Raw genomic sequence first — 21,035 nt, 5'->3', positions numbered from 1 at the left:
ATTTTCTTTTGGGAGCTCTGTCTGAACGTTCATGAAGTTGCCTCTGAGAAGGACAGTGGCAACTGTTCAACAGTCCTTCCATTGAATCCAAAAGATTTTTTGGAGAGATTACTGTTGTAATTATTTTAGTGTTCTTATGCGCTGCTTATGGAACACAGTCTAAGGTATACTGCAAGACAGGAGCACAGTAGTGACCACTGCTCTGTATGGAGCGGGTGGGAAAATTGAGGCAGAAACAGCCATGATCATATTGTAAGGCAGTACAGGCTTAAAGAGCCATGTGGTCTAGAGCCATAGAGGTGTAGAGCACGGAAACAGACCCTTTGGTCCAATCGTCCATGCCAACCAGATAGCCTAAATAAATCTAGTCCCATTCACCAACATTTGGCCCATATCCCTTGAAACCCTTCCTATTCATAACACTCATCTAGATGCCATCTGAATGTTGTAATTGTACCAACATCCACCACTTCCTCTGATAGCTTATTCCAGACATGCACCACCCTCTGAGTGAAAAAGTTACCTGTTACGGTTGCTTTTATACCTTTCCCCTCTCACCTTAAACCAATACCCGCTAGTTTTGGACTCTCCTATCCCGGGGAAAAGACCTCGTCTATTTACCTTATCCATGTCCCTTATAATTCTATAAATCTCTAGAAGCTCACTCCCCCCAGCCTCTGATGCACCAGGGAAAATCGGCCCAGTCTATTCAACCTCTCCCTTGAGCTCAAACCCTCCAACCCTGGCAACATCCTTTTAAATCTTTTCTGAATCCTTTCAAGTTTCACAACATCCTTCCTTTAGGAGGAAGTCAGAATTACACACAGTATTCCAAAAGTGGCCTAACCAATACCCAGAACAGTCACAACATGAGCTCCCAACTCCTATACACAATGCTCTGACCAATAAAGGCAAGCATACTGTTACAACATGGAGACGAACCCTTCTGTTAATTAAACCAAATTCCCAGAAAAGCTCGCCTTGTCTCCTAACCTATTAAAATATGTGTGACAGAGACTCCTAAATTCCATTATTTAAAGAAAATAACATCAATTTATTTTTTAACTCTTAAAGTGAACATTAAACAAAAACTATTCACAAATCTAAGCCCCCCTTTTTCCTAACTGCTTATTATCTGCCTCCAACTCTTGAACAATATGCTATTCTAATAAGACAACTTATTAAAATTACATCAAATTGATTTCAAAGCCACGCAGTCTCTCTGTCTTCTTCAGCGTCTTCACTCTTCCGGCTGTTGGCACCCCTGGATCATCTTATTCATAGAGTCATAGAGATGTACAGCACAGAAACACATCCATCCAACCCGTCCATGCCGACCAGATATCCCAACCCAATCTAGTCCCACCTGCCAGCACCCAGCCCATATCCCTCCAAACCCTTCCTGTTCATATACCCATCCAGATGCCTTTTAAATGTTGTAATTGTACCAGCCTCCACCACTTCCTGTGGTAGCCCATTCCACACATGCACCACCCTCTTCATGAAAAAGTTGCCCCTTAGGTCTCTTTTATATCTTTCCCCTCTCACCCTAAACCTATGCCCTCTAATTCTGGACTCCCCCACCCCAGGGAAAAGACTTTGTCTATTTATCCTAGCCATACCTCTCATAATTTTGTAAACCTCAATAAGGTCACCCCTCCACCTCCGACGCTCCAGGGAAAACAGCCCCAACCTGTTCAGCCTCTCCCTATACCTCAAATCCTCCAACCCTGGCAACGTCCTCGTAAATCTTTTCAGAACCCTTTCAAGTTTCACAACCTCTTTCCGATAGGAAGGGGACCAGAATTGCATGCAGTATTCCAACAGTGGCCTAATCAATGTCCCTGTACACCTACAACATGACCTCTTAATTCCTGTACTCAATATTCTGACCAATAAAGGAAAGCATACCAAACATCTTCTTCACTATCCTATCTATCTGCAATTCTAATTTCAAGCAACTATGAACCTGCACTCCAAGGTCTCTTTGTTCAGCAACACTCCCCAGGATCTTACCACAGCAGATCCTGCATTGATTTGCCTTTCCAAAATACAGCACCTCACATTTATCCAAATTAAACTCCATCTGCCACCCCTCGGCCCATTGGCCAATCTGATCAAGATTCCATTGCACTCTGAGGTAACTTTCTTTACTGTCCACTGCACCTCCAATATTGGTGTTATCTGCAAACTTACTAACCATATCTCCAATGGTCACATTCAAATTGTTTATATAAATAATGAAAAGAACTTCTGGTTCCATTTCTTATGTCCTTAAGATTAGATCGTCTGGTTCCTGGCCATTCATGAGTGAAGCTTTCAAATGTTCACAACAAAGAAATGTTCCATATATATAGAGTCCAAGTGGCTCAGTGCTGCCTTGCAGCGCCAGGGACCCAGGTTTGATTCCAGCCTCGGGTGGCTTTCTGCATGGAGATTGTACATTCTCCCTGTGTCTGCGTGGGTTTGCTCCGGTTTCCTCCCACAGTCCAAAGATGTGCAATTCAGTTAAATTGGCCATGCTAAATTACCCATAGTGATAGGTGCACTAGTAGGGAGTAGGTGAATGTGTCTGGTTGGATTTCTCTTTGGAGGGTCGGTGTGGACTTGTTGGGCCGAAGGGCCTGTTTCCGCACAGTAGGGAATCTAATCTTATCTTTCACAACCTCAAGGAACACAGAGCACTTTACAGCAAATCAAATGAGTTTGAAATGCATTTGTTGTTGGAATGCAAGAAACAGTTAATTTATGCAGTTCATTAAAACAGTCAATTAATGCATAGCAAAATCCAAAAACAGCAATGGAAGCATCCTTTGGTTCAACATCTCATATGAGAGACAGTGCCAATGACAGAGCAACAGTCCCTCAGCACACCTCAGTTTCATGGATAAGCCAAGACAAACGCTGAACTTAAATGCAGTGGAATTTATTTCCAAAAGCGAGTCTCGCTACACTATCGGTAACTGTTATTGAGTTAACGAAAAATTCTTGGATCAAAAAGCACAAGTCAATGCTGATGAATCTCAGACTCAAATTCCTGATATACTTTCCCATCACACAGTGAACTACCTCACAAAACAATCCCATTAATTCTCCTGGACCAGAAGATGCCAGTCTTCCCCAGAGCCGGCAGAATGAGAAAGCTTGTGCAATTAGAGCGTTTGAAATAGTAAATGGAATTCCCCCTGATCTGTGGGCGCTCATTCACTCAGTACTCTGCACCTAATGCTGCTTCTTTCATGTACAGCTTGAAAAGAATTCCAGTCTGAATGGTGTGCATATTGGGGCAGGTCCACACTTGCAGACCCACAGATGTGTCTGTGACGGAGAGAGATGACATATGAAATGTGGACACATTGTCCAAACCCCGGCGCTGAGAACAAGCCTCTGTGACCACTAACCTCTGGGTACAAACAGCTGTCAAGAGATTCAGATTGGTCTATTGTGTGGGTCAAATGCACAGGACTTAATCAGGCTTGAGAAGCCGGTATGCCCGCTGCATGAAAGGCTTTGTTGGATGAAGCTTTTTAGTGGAGAACCCTTCGGAATCCTCGGAATGTCTGAAATGAACAAAAGCCTATTTTCCTTCTCATCTCATCCACGCCCCAAGGACAAAGTGGCTGGATTATTTCCACGAGACCCGAGTGACATCCAGTGAGAATCTGGTCATAACATGTAGACTTGGACTGTTTTCTTTTGGACGAAACATTACAAATATTTATCTAGGTACAGCACCTCCATTCGCAGAACATTAAAGCTTTGGCATTGCTTCTCTACACCTGTAAGTTTCTAAATATTTGCATTTCAATGTAACTTTATCCAGAACAAAAAGGCGGCCTGTCTTTATTGGATACATTGAGCTATTCCAGGTTACTGGCCCTCCACATACCAGGTTAGGGATCACTAGTGGCAGTACAGCTGCCAATCAAGTAATATATTTCTACTGCATTCCTCTCACAGTAGTATCGCATATTAATAAATAATAAGACATTTAATATAACTACTGTTGATGTGGAGAATTATCACCAACATGGATTGCTTTGGCCAAGTATTGTGATTTCTATCTGACATCAGACAAATCAACCTGTTTAAAGTAAGCATGCTAAAATAATATAGAAAAAAGAGAGAAAGAAAGAAAAAACAGACATCCCAGACTATGTTGTTGAGTAGAGAAGAGGATCCGAATACTGAATTGACATCGGATGTGGCAGTCATATCCAATGGAAATTGAGGTTGACATAGTGGCTCAATGGTTAGCACTGCTGCCTCAAAGCGCTAGGGACCAAGGTTCAATTCCACCCTTGGGTAACTGCACACCCTCCCTGGGTATGAGTGGGTTTCCTCTGGATGCTAGTCTCCTCCTATCTCCTACATTCCAAAGATAGGCAGGTTTTTTTTTGTCTGGTCAGCATTTATTGCCTGTCCTTAGTTGCCTTTGAACTGAATGGCTTGCTAGTCCATTCCAGAGGGTTGATGAGAATCAACCACATTGCTGTGGGTCTGGAGTCACATGTAGGCCAGACCAGGTGAGGTTGGCAGATTTCCTTCCCTGAATACATTAGTGAACCAGATTGGCTTTTCCAACAATGGATTCATGGTCATCAATAGGTTCTCAATCCCAGATTATTATTGAATTCAAATTTCACCATCTGCCGTGATGAGATTCGAACCCAGGTCCCCAGAACATTACCTGAATTTGAGGATTAGTAGTCTAGCAATAATATCACTAGGCCATTGCCTCCCCTCTATGGGTTGAAGGAGTTGAGCTATAGGGAGAGGCTTAATCGGCTGCGGCTATTTCCTCTGGAGCGTTGGACACTGAGGGGGTTACCTCATAGGAGTTTATAAAATCACGAGGGACATGGATAGGGTAAATAGCCAAGGTCTTTTCCCTGGGGTGGGGCAGTCCAAGACTAAAGTAAAGAGCATTGGTTTAAGCTGAGAAGAGCAAAATATAAAAGGGATCAAAGGGGCAACTTTTTCAGGCAGAGAGTGGTGCATGCATGGAATGAGCTGTCAGAGGAAGTGGTGGAGGCTGGTACAATTTAAAAGGCATTTGGATGCATATATGAATAGGAATAGGTTAGAGGCATATAGGCCAAATGCTGGCGAATGGGACGAGTTCAATTTAGGATATCTGGCCCGCATGGATGAATTGGACTGAAGGGTCTATTTCTGTGCTATACATCTCTATGACTCTGAGGTAAATAGATTCTGCAGGTCAAGGGGAATCAAAGGTTATTGGGGACACATAGGAATGTGGAATTTGAAACACTGGGAGCTCAGCCGTGATCTTATTGAATGGCGTAGCAAACTTGACGGACCAATTGGTCTACTTCTGTTCCTATTTTGTATCTTCCAGTGTCTCTTTAAATAGCTTGGTATAAAATATTGTTTGATCATTTTCCTATGAGGCACCTTGGGAAACTTTATCATATTGCGGGCCCAGTTGATTTGGTTGTGCTTCTGCTTGTTTTAATTAGGATTTTCCCGGCTGGTTTTTCAGGACTGTTTGCTTTCATAAATCCTTAATTATGACTCAGTGGCAGCTGTCTTAGCACACTGCTGACTTTTGATTTGTGCAACCAAGTGTAAGGGAGAGGTGTGAATGCAAGTCAGGGTGACAGTGGAAGAGAAATGGTGAAGAAAGAAAAAAAAGCATCAGGATAATAAACTGATGACAGCACAGGAAATGCTGCACAAGAGAGAGCGCACACTATCGAAAAATTTTACAATTCTGTATTACGCGTAGCGACATACAGCTTATTCCACCAGCATGATATACCTCTGCAACCTCCTTTGGGTCACAGGCAGAATAGCAGGTGTGATACTTGCTCAAAGATCACAGGAAGTCACTTGTCTGGAAATGCGCAAACAGAATTCTGCTTATCACTTCACACAGCAGAAACATCACATGCTGCTAGAACAACATATATGATTAATGTGAACTGTACAGATTTGTTTATTCATGCGATTGTGAGCAATTGCAGATAGTTCAGCAAGGCACTAAGAAGTTTCAGGTTTGGGGGAGTTGGGGAAGTACTCTGGCTTCTAAATTTGAGAACTGTACAGACAAACTCCACCCCAGAGAGTTGAGCACATCGTCTAAGCGCAGTACAAGGTGCGACCTTTTAGGTGAGATTGGGTTGAAGGGTTTGAGCTAGAGGCTTAATAGGCTGGGACTGTTTTCCCTGGAGGGTCAGATGCTGAGGAATGACTTTATAGAAATTGATAAAATCCTGATGGGAATGAATAGAGTGAATAGTCAAGGTCTTCTCCCCTGGTTACAGGAGTCCAAAACTAGAGGGTGTAGGTTTAGGGTGAGAGGGGAAAGATTTAAAAGGGACCTAAGGGACAATTTTCTCATGCTGAGGGTGGTGCGTGTATGGAATGAGCTGCCAGAGAAAGTCGTGGAGGCTGGTACAATTACAAAATTTAAAAGGCATCTGGATGGGTACAAGAATAAGAAGAGTTTAGAGGGATATGGGCCAAATGCAGTCAAATGGGACCAGACTGATGTAAAATATCTAGTCAGCACTGACGGGTTGGACTGAGGGTTCTGTTTCTGTGCTGTACAATTCTGTGAATCTATGTTAAAGCAAGACTATCCTTCTCAGTTCAGTATGAAATGGTGCTATTCAAAGAAGCACAAGGGAGCTCTCTTAGTAGCCCAACCAATCCCTCAGCTAACATTAACAACAATAAGTTATCTGACCATTTAATGTCTCATCCACAAGATGGCCACTCGTACAGTGCAACGCTCTCAGCAAAGCTATGGTGATGGAAGTCTGGGTGAAGCTCCAAAGTATTCCAGGCCATGCAGTTTCCAATGGGATAGATTGTAGATTTTCGTCCTCCCGTGTCCTGGAGTATTGAGGACTAATTGCAAGCCTTCACATACCTCCCTCAACAAAATCAGCCAGCTCAGTGTAGAGGGGCAAAAAAATGGATTGCCTGTTCCAGAGGTCTGAACATCACAGTGGATGGCACGGCACGTCAGAGCGTTCACCGACACAATATCACCTGAGGATAAGTTCCGGTTTGTTCAGGAACTAAAGCATTGGGGAATTGCTCTTCACTCGAACCTTACACTGAGAAGCAGTCCTTAAGTTTCTGAAACAGATTTTAGCGGTAAGTGCAAGTGATCTGAGGAATTATGGTGCAATTAATTACTGATTATTTTGCTCAACATATTTAATTATAGTCTGCCAAGGTACTGAAGGAGACTTAATTGCTTATTAAGAAGCACACATTATTGAATTTCAAGGGGAGTGTCACTGCAAAGTGAAGTACTTTAAATGTGATAAACATATTTCTGTATGTATTCCACAGCACAGGTTTCTAAAATGCTTTATCTTTGATTTAATATTTCCTTCAGGGCAGACTTTGTTTTCCCTTTTCCCAGTTAGAGTGCTTTGTCAAGTGAAAGTCATGCATCAGAGCCATCTTTTTCCCAGAATCCACTGCTATTCGCTTCAATAATCCCATGACTGGGCCTCTTTGGTGTCCTTCTTGAAGGATCACATTGGAAAGTGAGGCAAAGTGCTCTGTTTCCAGGTCACTGGTGCCATACTTAAACAAAGCCCAGCTGCACACCACTCCAGTCAGAAACAGGTCCTTGTCTTGTGCTGCTGAACCATTTGGACCCAGAAAAGAAGTTCACATCCTGCTTTGTGGGTGGGGAACAGAGTGCGGAATAAATTGACGCCCTCCCAACCAAACAGGAAGTCATGTGATTGGACCAATTCAGCATGGGCTCAGAAAGCAGCCCGGATCAGCGCTGTGTCCCCGATCAAACAGTTGATGATCCTCAACACTCTGTAAAGCAAATGCCCACACTCGACGACCACCAGTCTTTCCAACTCTGCCACTGAACACACATCTCACCAAGGCACATGGACCATAACCCTCACTGCTGCGTGCATCATGTTCACTCATTGTCCCTCACTCACTGTGTTCTCCCAAACCATTAACCTATCTTGACCTCTGTGTATCCTGCTCAGTCACTGGGGACACCTTACCATCTCTCCTCTTCATGTGTCACCACAAATTGTTCTTCCAACACATTCAATCCCTCTTTTTGACTCATTGAAGGAAACAGTGGTCCCCAGCACCAGACCAAGATGGCCAAGATAAGAAAGAGATCAGGATCCTCGCTGACTACTCAGAGAAAATATGAGTATTAGCTCGAGAAGTAACACATCCCCTGGTGGGGGCAGGGATAGCTCAGTGGTCTAGACATCCAGTAAGAGTCATTGTGCTGTGCAGTATTGCTCTCCCATCGCCACCAGTGCTAACTTATTCCTAATTTGCACACACTTTAATTCCTCTTGTTCCCACTTTTATAGGTACCCAGTGCTGGAGATTGTCAGCTCCACCTTCCCCTCAGGCAGCAAATGAACTTTCAGAGGATGTATTGACGAGACCCGCACTGGTCCCTCCACCAGCTTAGAGATGTTCAGCTTGGTGGGTACGCTCGCGAATAGACCGGAGAGCGTGAACTTTAAGCTCTGATGGTTGATTTTAAGTGCTTTGCTGGCATGGAAAGGAGGGAGTTAGTGCATACAGTTGTATGCTTCTGACTGTGTGAGGCCATGATCGAGAAGGTTCATGCTTTCCTGTGGCCCCAAGACCTTTCAGCAACCCTTAGTTGTAACACCTTGTTGGCGGGGGGGCATCCATAATCTCTGCACAGAATTGATCTGCTCTGTCAGGAGCCACCTCCGAGCAAGAGACTGCTGAGGCATCATAGGAAGTTGAAGGCGGATAAAGTGGCTAAGGAGGCATGCGCGATACTTGCCTTTATTAGGGGAGACATAGAGTTTAAGAGCAGGGAGGTTTTGCTGGACCTACATAAAACATGGGTTAACCCACAGCTAGAGTACTGTGTGCAGTCCTGGAACCCACACCATAGGAGGGGTGTGATTGCATCGGAGAGGGTGCGGAGGAGATTTACCGGGATGTTAACTGGGTTGGTGAGTTTCAGTTGTGAAGTGAGACCGGACAGACTGGGCTGGTTTTCTTTCTAACAGAGGAGAGTGTCAGGGGACTTGATGTATCAGGGGCATAGACAAGATAAACAAAACAAAAGTTTCCCCCTTGATGGGGGGACCAATGAGCAGGGTTAATAGATTTAAGCGAAGGGGCAGAAAGTTTACAGGAGATGTGAGGAAACCCTTTACACTCAGAGGGTAGTGGGAATGTGGAAATCACTGATGCTAAGGGTAGTAGAAGCAGTCACCCCTCATAACATTTAAGAAGTACCCAGCGATAGGCTACGAGCTGAAAAATGTGATTAGAATAGTAAGGTGGCTGTTTTTGACTGGCATTGATGTAATGGGCCAAAGGGCCTTTTCCAGTGCTGCAGCTCTCTATGAATCTATAAGGAAGCATTGGCAAGGCTCTCTCTTGCAGCCCTCACCACTCCAAATACAGTGGGAATGTCAACCTTAAAACCTCAGGGAACACAAGCTGGTGAGCATCTCACTGTGACAGCGCCACAACTGGCCCAGGAAGGACCAGCCCAGGGCACTGCCATTTGGAGGGCTGGCAGAGACCAGATACTTGCTCTGTCACAGGTAGCAGAGGAGCCTGAGGTTTCAGCGATCAGGGACTTCACCCATGAACATGGCCAGGAACAGGAGCAGCAGACAGGGATGTGGGACACAATGGCCCTCAATGCCCAGAAGCTGCAGCATTGCAGTGCATCATGTCTCCATGGCCAAGTTAGCGGTTGTCATGGAGAGCTAGGCCTACATACCTGGTGCACATACCATTGTCCCAGGCATTGGCCCTCATTGGACAGCAGTCAGAAACAGGAAATCTGCCAAATCTATCTCCCTGTATACACATTATTCAAACACTGTGCATCAATGAGGGCCAGCATTTATTACCCATCCCTAAAATCTCTGAGCTACGTGACTTGTTGGTGCACTCCAGGGAGCAGTTGAGAGTCAACCACATTGCCATGAGTCTGGAGTCACATGAAGGTCAGATTGGGTCATGACAGCAGATTCCCTTCCATAAAGGACAACCACATGGGTTTTAAAAACAAGTTGGTAGTTGCATAGCCATCAATGAGGCTAATCTCTTCTCTCTCTCACTCCAGACTTTCTTCTGAACTGCAGTAACATAAGGTACTGATACCAATTATAGCATACGTGTCATCACCCTGGTTTGAAATCAGTCAACCCAGAATAATCAGACTGGAATGCTTCTGCTAACAGTGAAGGTTCTTTAATCTGTGTATCGTTGACAGCTGAAGAAGACAGGCTCTTTTATGACAGATGGGATTGTCACAATGTTGCCTGCATGCAGGACAATTGATTAACCCCACAAGTTACTCTCAACAGCCATTACAACCTTGTTAGCTGTCAACAGGCCTTCAGTGCTCATGCTAATGCAGAGAGCCATTGTGTGAGCGGTTGTTTCTCGCAGGGTAAATTGTCTTCTCAAAAGGCAAGGTTGTCTTCCGTAAAGTGAGAGAAAGAGAAGCATTGAAATATTTCAAACATTCCAGTTTGTTACAAATTTGACTCAGCCTTGGTAGGTGTGGCGGCAAGGATAGACTCTGCAGGAAAGATGGCATGTGTCATTCACAATGCACTGAGGAAACTTGTGCACCCCCTGGTACTTTACGCACAGTTAATGGAGTTTATTGTGCCACACAGCAAAACGTGACTCTTCCTCAAATTGCTCTAATTGGCTGCAAAGTGCTTCAACATGCCTGGTGCTTACGAAAGGTGCATTTTTTTTCATTTTTTGTTAAATTCCTGCTAAAACGGACGACTCAAATCAAGATTGGTTTGTCTGTTGAACTGGCTTGACACTAATCGTGCTGATTATTTTAACTGCTTTAAGGAAAGGCTCTATCCAAAGTAAACGTAGTTGGTATTTCAGTCTGATAAATTTGTGGCCCAGATTGTGACAGAATGGGAAGCCCTTGCCTGAATCTTGGATCATGAAGCATCAGATTATGTTCCCAGGTTATGTCATTCCAACTTACTTTGAGCTTTAATACAGCTCGCAAGGGATGAGGCTGCTTTGACTTCAAGAGTTCATGTTTGTATAACACATGATAACTCTAAATCATAGAGGGCCATGCTGTTTGTGTCTCTGGGTTAATCAATAAACAGGATGCTGCAGGTGCATTGCTCTATAATATTCAGTACAGTGCATTTCTACATACTTTCTGAGACCTGCCATTTTAACCTTTATGTCAACTGAATCAAGCATGGCTATGTTGTCCCTGGGATGTAATCAAAAGTGAGAAGACAAGGTCTCTGATAGCTCCCTGTGCTAATGCAAAATTGAATGGTACACAGAAAGAATGCCTTAGGTTTGATCCTTCACTGAGTTGGTTGGTATCTGCTAAAGAGGCAGTGTGGAAACTAATGGTATTCAATTCTGACAGGGTTAGGAGTGGGTATGATTGGCATTTTTTGTGGTGCTGGTTGGAATAGAGAGCTTCATAGTGCAAAAGAACATTGGACATTTCTATTTGAAAGTAGATAAAGCAGTTGAATTCCAAAGACCACAAAATATAGGAGCTGAATTAGGCCATTCGGCCCATTGGCATGTCTCTGCCATTTGATCATGGCTGGTATGTGTCTCAACCCCATTCTCTGCCTTCCACCCATAACCCTTGATCCCCTTACCAATCAAGAACCTATCTGTCTCTGTCTTGAATGTACACAATGACTTGGCTTCCACAGCTTTCTGCAGCAGTGAGTTAACCACTCTCTGGTTGAAGAAATTCCTTCTCATCTCAATTCGAAAGGGTAGTCCCTTCACTTTGAGGCTGTGCCCTTGTATCCTAGTCTCCCCTGCCAGTGGGAGAATCTTCTTCATCGGTTCTCTGTTTCACTTTCATTCCCCTCTCTCACTTTGTCCCTCCCTATCTCATTTTGCACCCAGCCCATCTCAGTCACTCTCTCACTCTTCTTGGTTGTCTCAATTCTTCTTTTGTTCCTCTCTTACGCAGTCATTCCCCCATTTTTCTGAACCCCCTGTTCTGAGTTTGTGTGTGGACAACTTTAACCGTACAAGGCTGGTTTCTGTAGGAGTAGATTTGTCTATTAATGTTTGCCATATCTCCTTCCAGAGCTGAAAAATGTGTTGCTGGAAAAGCGCAGCAGGTCAGGCAGCATCCAAGGAGCAGGAGAATCGACGTTTCGGGCATGAGCCCTTCTTCAGGAACTTTCGGGCTCATGCCCGAAACGCTGATTCTCCAGCTCCTTTGATGCTGCCTGACCTGCTGCGCTTTTCCAGCAACACATTTTTCAGCTCTGATCTCCAGCATCTGCAGTCCTCACTTTCTCCTAATTCTCCTTCCATGCAATTTCACACTTGATAATATGCTGAGCTGATCATATTTAAACCTGCACATCTGGAGTGACGGACCGCTCAAAATCAACAACTGAATTAGAGTGGCATCTTTTGAACAGTATGTGTGATGAATAACTCATCTGAGCTGAGTGAATCCATCATTGTCTGTACCAGAGTTAAACTGATTCGGAGATGAAGGAGCGCGCTTCCAATTAAACCTGTTGGACTATAACCTGGTGTTGTGTGATTTTTAACAGAGTTAAACTGAGTTGCCATCCATTGCAATAAATGACCATTGATGTCTGAATAGCAAGGAGCAGAAAAACAGAATCCCTTTGCAAGATGTGTGACAGGGGTAAGAGAAGTCGGAGAGTTGATGTGTGTGGACTGTCTTTGCAGGTTAAACGACCGTATGAGGATGAGAACAATTGGATCCTCTGGGCCATATGATCAAAACGAGGGTGAATAAAAGAGAGGGTATGTTTGACAAACAACATAAAGTTTGATGAGACTGAAAATAGCATTTTAGTTTGTGTGGGCGGATGCAAATGCTGTTTGGAGCTGAACAGCTGCCTAGGTAACAAATTAAAATGATAAAGAAAGAGAAGTCAGGGGAGTGAATGGTACTTGCTACTCTGTCTAGGAACTGAATGGGTAATATATGATCTGCTTTGGTGCTATGATTTACTACCTGCACGCTGTAATGTGCCAGTCCCTGTTGTGTGACAATAAAAACAATTTGCTGTAACTAATTAAGATTCTTGAAATTCTAACAGGGATCTTCGTGTCACCAAGTTACCAACCACTAATGGGCTCCCATGACACTGGTATGTCCATACCTCTGGACTGCAGGGCTTGAGTTCAAGTCCAACCTGTTCTGGAGGTGTGTCACAAGATAGCGGATCAGGCCAATCACTAAAAACTGAATTATCATTCATCCTATCAGATCTTTTCATGTCTCCAAACCCGGGTGGACTTGAAGGTTCCTTTTAACAGCGTTACAGTGAAACATGAGGTGGCCCCATCTCACAACCTCTCCCTGTGCATTAGGAAGCATGCATCTGAAAATTTCAACAGATCCAACTTCTGCCTTCTGTGGTTACAAAATGAATAGTACGGCACAGTAAGAAGACCACTCTGCCTATCCATCAGGCCAACCATCAGTCCCACTCCCTTGCTTGCATTTCACTTCTTCATTTCAAACATATATCCAATCTCCTTTGGAAAATTACGATTGAACCTACTTCCACCCCTGTTTTAGGCAGTGCAGCCCAGGCCAAAACAACTCACTGTGTCAAACAAGTTCTCATAGGCAGACAACAAAACCCATCACCCATGGCCGTAGACACAAGGTATCCCGTCTGAAACAATTCAATACCATACACACTCAATCCTTCAACTTTTAACTCAACCAAATCTAGAAGTGATGCATTTCACTGACCGAATATTCATCAGTGAACAAAGCTGTATTTCAGCACATCAATTTTCATGTGGACTTGATGCACGCTTGGGCTTTAACCTAAACTGAAGTCAGCTTGTGGAATTAAATATCCTGGATTTGGAACAATCTCTTGTGTGTTTTAACTGGTCTGTCCCAACTCTAGAGTTTCTCACACATTTCCTGGATCTTCCATATCAGACTTTGTTGAGGACGTTTATCGCCAATGGAATTTTCCTCATTCTGTCCTTGCCATTCTTGGCTGAACTGCATAATCTGAAGGAAGACTGAACACTGTAGCTACTGCAAAAGCTTAGGCTCAAGCTTGGACAACAACCCCGCGTGATAGGCCATTAAGTAGATGAGCTCCAATAGTGAGGGGGGTGGGGGGGGGAAATCCGTTCAATCCGGGTCTACATTTGCTTTCTGTTGACCCCTGCTGGGTAGGAATCGAGGACAGAATTGGTTTTGATGCCAACACTTGGGTCGTTACACGACTGTCAGACAGCTGTTCTCATGGCCTGGTACTTTAGTGCCACTGTGGATGGGACAAGGGATTATCGGAGGAAAACAGGCAGAGAAACAGCCCAGGGTTGAAAAGAATGCCGCCTTTAAACAAGAGCTCTCTGTTCACACCGGCGCTACAGGCCATTCTGAAATCTTGTGATGGCACTCAGATCTTCAATGCAATTTACAATTAGCGCAGAAATGAGCCAGAGATTGATATTTGTGCTCACTGACCCATTCGTTCCTTTGGCAATCCCTATCAAACTAAATTGGCCAGCAAAAAATGTTGGAACTCAAGAGAATGAAGAGATTTTTCCATTCTGCAGTACTCTACCTCATTCACCACATTTCAATGAATGCCCTGTAATGGATAGGCTTCAGAGATCGGACATTGATGAATGGAGTCTTCGATTAATGGATACAGGGAGCTGGCACTCCTTTCATAAAGGTAACTGTGAACCATTTTAATCAGGTTTCCCTTTTAAATCAGTGAAACATATTAGACCAACATTAAGACCATAAGGCATAGGAGTGGAAGTAAGGCCATTTGGCCCATCAAGTCCACTCTGCCATTCAGTCATGGCTGTTGGGCATTTCAACTCCACTTATCCGCACTCTCCCCATAGCATTTAATTCCTTGCAAGATCAAGAATTTATCAATCTCTGCCTTGAAGACATTTAACATCTCGGTCTCCACTGCACTCTCTGGCAATTAATTTCACAGGCCCACCACTCTCTGGCTGAAGAAATGTCTCCTCATTTCCATTCTAAACTGACCCCTTCTAATTTTAAGGCTGTGCCCACAGGTCCTAGTATCCCCGCCTGATGGAAACAACTTTCCAGCGTCCACGCTTTCTAAGCCATGCACTATCTTGTAAGTTTCTATTAGATGTCCCCTCAACCTTCTAAACGCTAAGGAATACAATCCCAGGATCCTCAGCCGTTCATGTTATGTTAGGCCTACCATTCCAGGGATCATCCGTGTGAATCTCCGCTGGACACGCTCCAGTGTCAGTATGTCCTTCCTGAGGAGTGGGACCCAAAACTGGACACAGTATTCTAAATGGGGCCGAACTAGAGCTTTATAAAGTCTCAGAAGCACATCTCTGCTTTTTATATTCCAACACTGACTCATGGCACAGCAATGCTTCCAATTTTAAATGCTTATCTTTTGCTTGTCTTGATTGGAACAAGGGCTGGGGTGGGTCTCATTGACTGTGAGATCCTTGATTGGGATTGTTAATCTGGGCCAATCAGGGAGTACAGACATAAACAGGAGATTCAAGAATCTCCTCATTCTAAGGACTGGCTCTGAGCTGGCCGGTCGGAGCCAATGCATTGGCACATGTAAATAAAGGGTGACTTGGTGATGGGATACCAGCCTCCGTGCAGTTATTTCAAAGCTGCAAAACGTTCATGGCCTCAGCCCTGTCATTGTAGGACCAGCGCACAACACCCTATCAGTCCACAAGACCAACCCTACATCTCCTCCAGCCCCTACACTGCTCCCCATCTGTAACCTACTCCAGCCTCACTATCTCTGTAATCTCCTCCAGCCCCTAGAGCGCCTCCTATCTCATAAACTTCTCCAACCCCTCCGTATTTCTGTAATTTCCTCCTGTTCCTAAACCCCTCCTTATTTCTTTAACCTCCTCCAGCCCATACAGTGCTCCCTATCTCTGTAACCTCCTTCAATCCCTACACATCTCCCTATCTATGTCCTCCTCCAGTCCCCACACCCTTCTGAAATCATTGCATTGCTACAATTCTGGCTTCTTGGCCTCAGCCCTGAATTCCATCATTAATTCCTTTCTCTACTTATCAACTCAAGGCTATGTCTTGAGCTGTCTAAACTCTAGAGTTATATCCTTAATCACCTGCACACAATACCTCACAATCTATTTCTCCTCCTGTAAGGTTTTAGCTAATTTTGAAATGTTTTAATATGTTTTTTTCTATCAAAGTGTCTAAGAAACATAAAACAGCCCTGAGAAACACCTTGGGGTGCTGTACTACTGTAACGGTGCTAGATAAGTAAAGATCGCTTTTGAAAATGGATGGTGCTTCCTGTTTGAAGGTGACTTTAAAGACAGTGCTCTTTATATTTGTTAATGGCAGTGGACATTGCTAGCATTTATTGCCCATCCCTAATTGCTCACAGGGCAGTTAAGATCAATTCTGTGGCTCCATGACTTTAATTACATTGCTGTAGGTCTGGGTTCACATGAAGACTAGACCAGGTAAGGTTGGCAGATTTCCTTCTCTGAAGAGCGTTAGTGAGCCAGATGCATTTTGATTACATGGTCACGAGATCCAATTTTTAAAACATGAAATAAAAACTTTATTACCTGCCATAGTGGGATTGGAACGTATGCCACCAATAGCCTTGGCCCATGCATTATTAGTTGAAAAGTGTGGTGCTGGAAAAGCACAGTAGGTCAGGCAGCATACAAGGAACAGGAGAGTTGACATTTCGGGCGTTAAGTCCTTCATCATGATTGTGGCGGGTGAAGGGGGAATGAGAGATAAATAGGGGGTGGGGGTGTGCAGGGGGAAGGCAGTTGGGAAGGAGGTTGGTGAACGCAGCTGGTAAGTAATTGTGGTAGGTCAGTGGGAAGGGCGGAGTGGATAGGTGGGACAGGTCAGGAGGGCGGTGCTGAGTTGGAGGGCTGGATCTGGGAATGAGGGGAGATTTGGAAACTGGTAAAGTCGATGCTGGTGCAGTGTGGTTGGAGGCGGAAGATGAGGTGTTCTTCCTCCAGTTGGCGGTGGATTTGGTTTAGCGGTGGAGGAGACACTGGACTTGTATGTCCTTGGCAGAGTGGGAGGAGGATTTGAAGCAGTCAGCCACAGGGCGGTGAGTATGTTTGGTGCATGTGTCCCAGAGATGTTCCCTGAAATGTTCCACAAGCTGAAATCCTGTCTCCCTGATGTAGAAGAGACCACATCGAGAGCAACGGATGCAATAGATGAGGTGGGTGGATGTGCAGGAAAATCTCTGCTGGATTTGAAATGATCCTTTAGGCCCTTGGTCAGAGGTGGCAAGGGAGGCGTAGGTTTTACACTTCGTGCAATGGCAGGTCAATGCAAAAGATAAGCACATGCTGGAATTCTGAAAAACTAAAACTGCTGAAGGCCAGGCAACATCTGTTGAAACAGAACACCCATTGCAGATTGATGATCTTTCACAGAGCAAAGAACAGTACAGCACAGTACATGCCCTTTGGCCCTCTATGTTGTGTCGACCTTTTATCCTACTCAAACATCAAGCTAACCTACATGCCCTTCATATTACTATCATCCATGTACCTATCCAAGAGTCGCTTATATGTCCAGAAAGTATCTGACTCTACTACCACTGTTGGCAGTGCATTCCACACACCCACCACTCTCTGTGTAAAGAACCTGCCTCTGACATCTCCCCTAAACCTTCCTCCAATCACCTTAAATTTATGCTCCCTCATGATAGCCATTTCCACCCTGAGAAAAAAGTATCTGTCTATTCACTCTATCTTTGCTTCTCAACATCTCTTACACCTCTATCAAATCACTTTTCATCCTTCTTCGTTCCAGTGAGAAAAGCCCTAGCTCCCTCAACCTTTCTTCATAAGACATACCCTCCAGTCCAGGCAGCATCCTGGTATATCTCCTCTGCACCCTCTCTAAAGCTTCCACATCCTTCCTATAATGAGGTGACCAGAACTGAACACAATATTCCAAGTGTGGTCTAACCAGGGCTCTATAGAGCTTCAGCAAAACCTCAGAATTCTTAAACTCAATCCCCCCTGATAACGAAAGCCAACACACTATGTGCCTTAACACCTCTATCAACTTGGGGGGTAAATTTGAGGGAATCTATGGACATGGACCCCATGATCCTTCTGTTCATCCACACTGCCAAGAATCCTGCCTTTAACCCTATATTCTGCATTCAATCCGACCTTCAAAAACGAATCACTTCACATTTTTCCAGGCTGAACTCCATCTGCCACTTCTCAGCCCAGTTCTGCATTCTGTCAATGTCCCGTTGCAACCTACAACAGCCCTTCAAGCTATCCATCACTTCACCAAACTTCTTGTCATTGGCAAGCACAATAACCCACCCTTCCACTTCCTCATCCAAGTCATTTATAAAAATCATAAAGAGCAGAGATCCCAGAACCAATCCCTGTGGAACACCACTAGACACTGAGCTCTAGGATGAATGCTTTCCATCTACTAACATCCTTTGTCTTATTTGGGCAATTCTGTACGCAGACAGCCAGATTTCCCTGTATTCCATGCCTCTTTAGATTCTGAATGAGCCTGCCATGGGAAACCTAATCAAACACCTTGCTAAAATCCATGTACACCTCATCCACTGCTCTACCTTCATCAACATGTTTTGTCACGTCCTCAAAGAATTCAATAAGGTTTGTGCCGCATGACCGGCTCCTCAGAAATCTATGCTCTAAACTAGCTATGGTTTTCCAAGTAATCATAAACCCTGCCTCTCAAAATCCTCTCCAATAATTTTCCCATCACAGACGCAAGACTAATTGGTCGGTAGTTCCCAGGATTAGTGGCAGGTAACATTTGTGCCACACAAACGCCAAGCAATGACCATCTCCAACAAGAGAGAAGCCAACCATTTCTCCTGACATTCATTGGCATTACCATCAGTGAATGCCTCACGAACAACATCCTGGGTTTATCATTGACCAGGTACTGATCGGATTCGCCATATAAGTAATGTGGCGACTAGAACAGAGGCTGGGATTCCTTTCAGAGTTTAATTGATCTCCTGGCAACCAAAGCACAAGTCGGGACTGTGATGTCCTACTTTCTACATACCAGGATGGCTTCAGCTCCAGCAACACAGAAGATAACTTAACGCTATCCAAGAGAAGGCACTTGACTGGCACCATCCACCATATTTAACATTCACTCTCTCCAGAACTGACGTACACTGTCAAGGTTCCTTCAGCAGTACATTCCAGACCTATGACCACTTCTATCTAGATGGACAAGGGCAATTGACACATGGGAACACCACCATCTACAAGTTCCCCTCCAAGCCACTCACCATCCTGACTAAGGAATATATCACCGCTCCTTCACTGTCACTGGGTCAAAATTCTAGAATTCCCGCCCGAGTGGCATTATGAATGTACTTATAATCAGTGACTGCAGTGGTTCAAGAATGCAATTCAACACTGCTTTCCTGAGGGCAATTGGGAAGGATCAATGAATGCTGGCCTAGCCAGTAACGTCTAAATCATGGCAACTAATAAATGCAAAACAAATCTCCAATTTTATGCAGGTAGCTCACATCTTTACCACTATGGCCTGAAGCATTGCAATTCTGTTAGCACCTAAAATGCTACTTCATTGTCAGCTTTTGGTGTGATGTTTTGGTACACCTTTATCTGGATTAGGATGAAATAGGACCTGATAATACTTCTGTAAAGCATTTTGGATTATTTTGTTCCATTATACTGCTTTACAGATACAAAAGTTTGCTGTTGACTCCCATTCTCTCAAATCACCTCACAGCCTAATGGACAAACAAGTCTTTAATGTGAGTGAGGGGTGCTCCAGTAAAACCACTCCAAAGAGCTCCATTGCTGCATTCCAGAAAAGAACTCATTGTGGCATCATTTAGTGCTAGAGTCTGACTGAAGGCGTCTCAGTGTGGGTGTTTCTCATTATGGGGAGGGTCTCTGTGTTGGGGACCCTCAGTGTGGGAGTCTCTCAGTGTGCAAGTCTCTCAGTGTGGCAGACTCTCAGTGTGGGAGACTCTCGGTGTGGGAGTTTTTCATCGTGGAGGGGTCTCTGTGTGGGGGTCTCTCAGTGTGGGAGACTCTCGGTGTGGGAGTGTTTCATCGTGGGGGAAGGGCGGGTCTCTGTGTGGGGGTCCCTCAGTGTGGGAGACTGTCAGTGTGAGTCTGTCAGTGGGAATTTCTCAGTGTGGGATCCGAAGTTGGGAATGAGACATTTACTCACTTGAAGAACTATTGCTGTTAAGTGACAATGAATGCTTTAAGATTGAGATTTACTGATTGATGTTGGCCATTCACCGTAAGGAGGTGGGGGGCTTTGGTACTAAGTGGAAGCTCTTCACCTGTGGGTGCCTCCCATTTTCCAAGTGGACATTTCTGCTGACGAGCACTCTCACTCACAGTAAAGATGAGAAGATCAAGATGCTCACAGTCACTGGTGTTATTGCTTCCTGTACTGTTCTAAATGACTGCAAGAATGGCCAGTGCTCAGTGATATGGCTTCAAACACAGATCAGGTTCAGTGCAGGTTTTCGCACTGGCCCTGAAGCAGCCTGCGTTGACCCTGCAGTGGATGCCGTGACCTGGAGTACAGTCCACAGAGCTGCCTGCGCTCGGCAGGAGTGTCAGGATTAGGCCACATTCTGTCCTCCTCTGTCAGTGTGGCTTCATATGTGCAGCAATGAGATTGCAGCAATATAGGCAGTCTGTGCTTATTTAATGCATTATATAGCAAGCTGGATCAGTCAGCTCTCAAACAAACGCCCTAAACCAGCTATAAATCTCAATTTCTTTTTCACTCAGATGTTTTCTTTGGAAATGCCTTATGAGTAGAGTGCATCTTCTGATATTCGTCCAACATTTAAGTAGACAGTGTGTCATTATTTAAGCAATTTTTAGCCAGGCTGAAAAGTGAGGTGATTGCAGGCTGCAATGGCTCACTGTAGGAGTATATTGGCATTGGGCTAGGATGAATATCATCTTTGAGTACTAACAAAATGAGC

The sequence above is a fragment of the Chiloscyllium punctatum genome, chromosome 6, assembly GCF_047496795.1.
Source record: "Chiloscyllium punctatum isolate Juve2018m chromosome 6, sChiPun1.3, whole genome shotgun sequence".
Taxonomy (NCBI): Eukaryota; Metazoa; Chordata; class Chondrichthyes; order Orectolobiformes; family Hemiscylliidae; genus Chiloscyllium; species Chiloscyllium punctatum.
Note: the sequence above shows the minus strand (reverse complement) of the source record.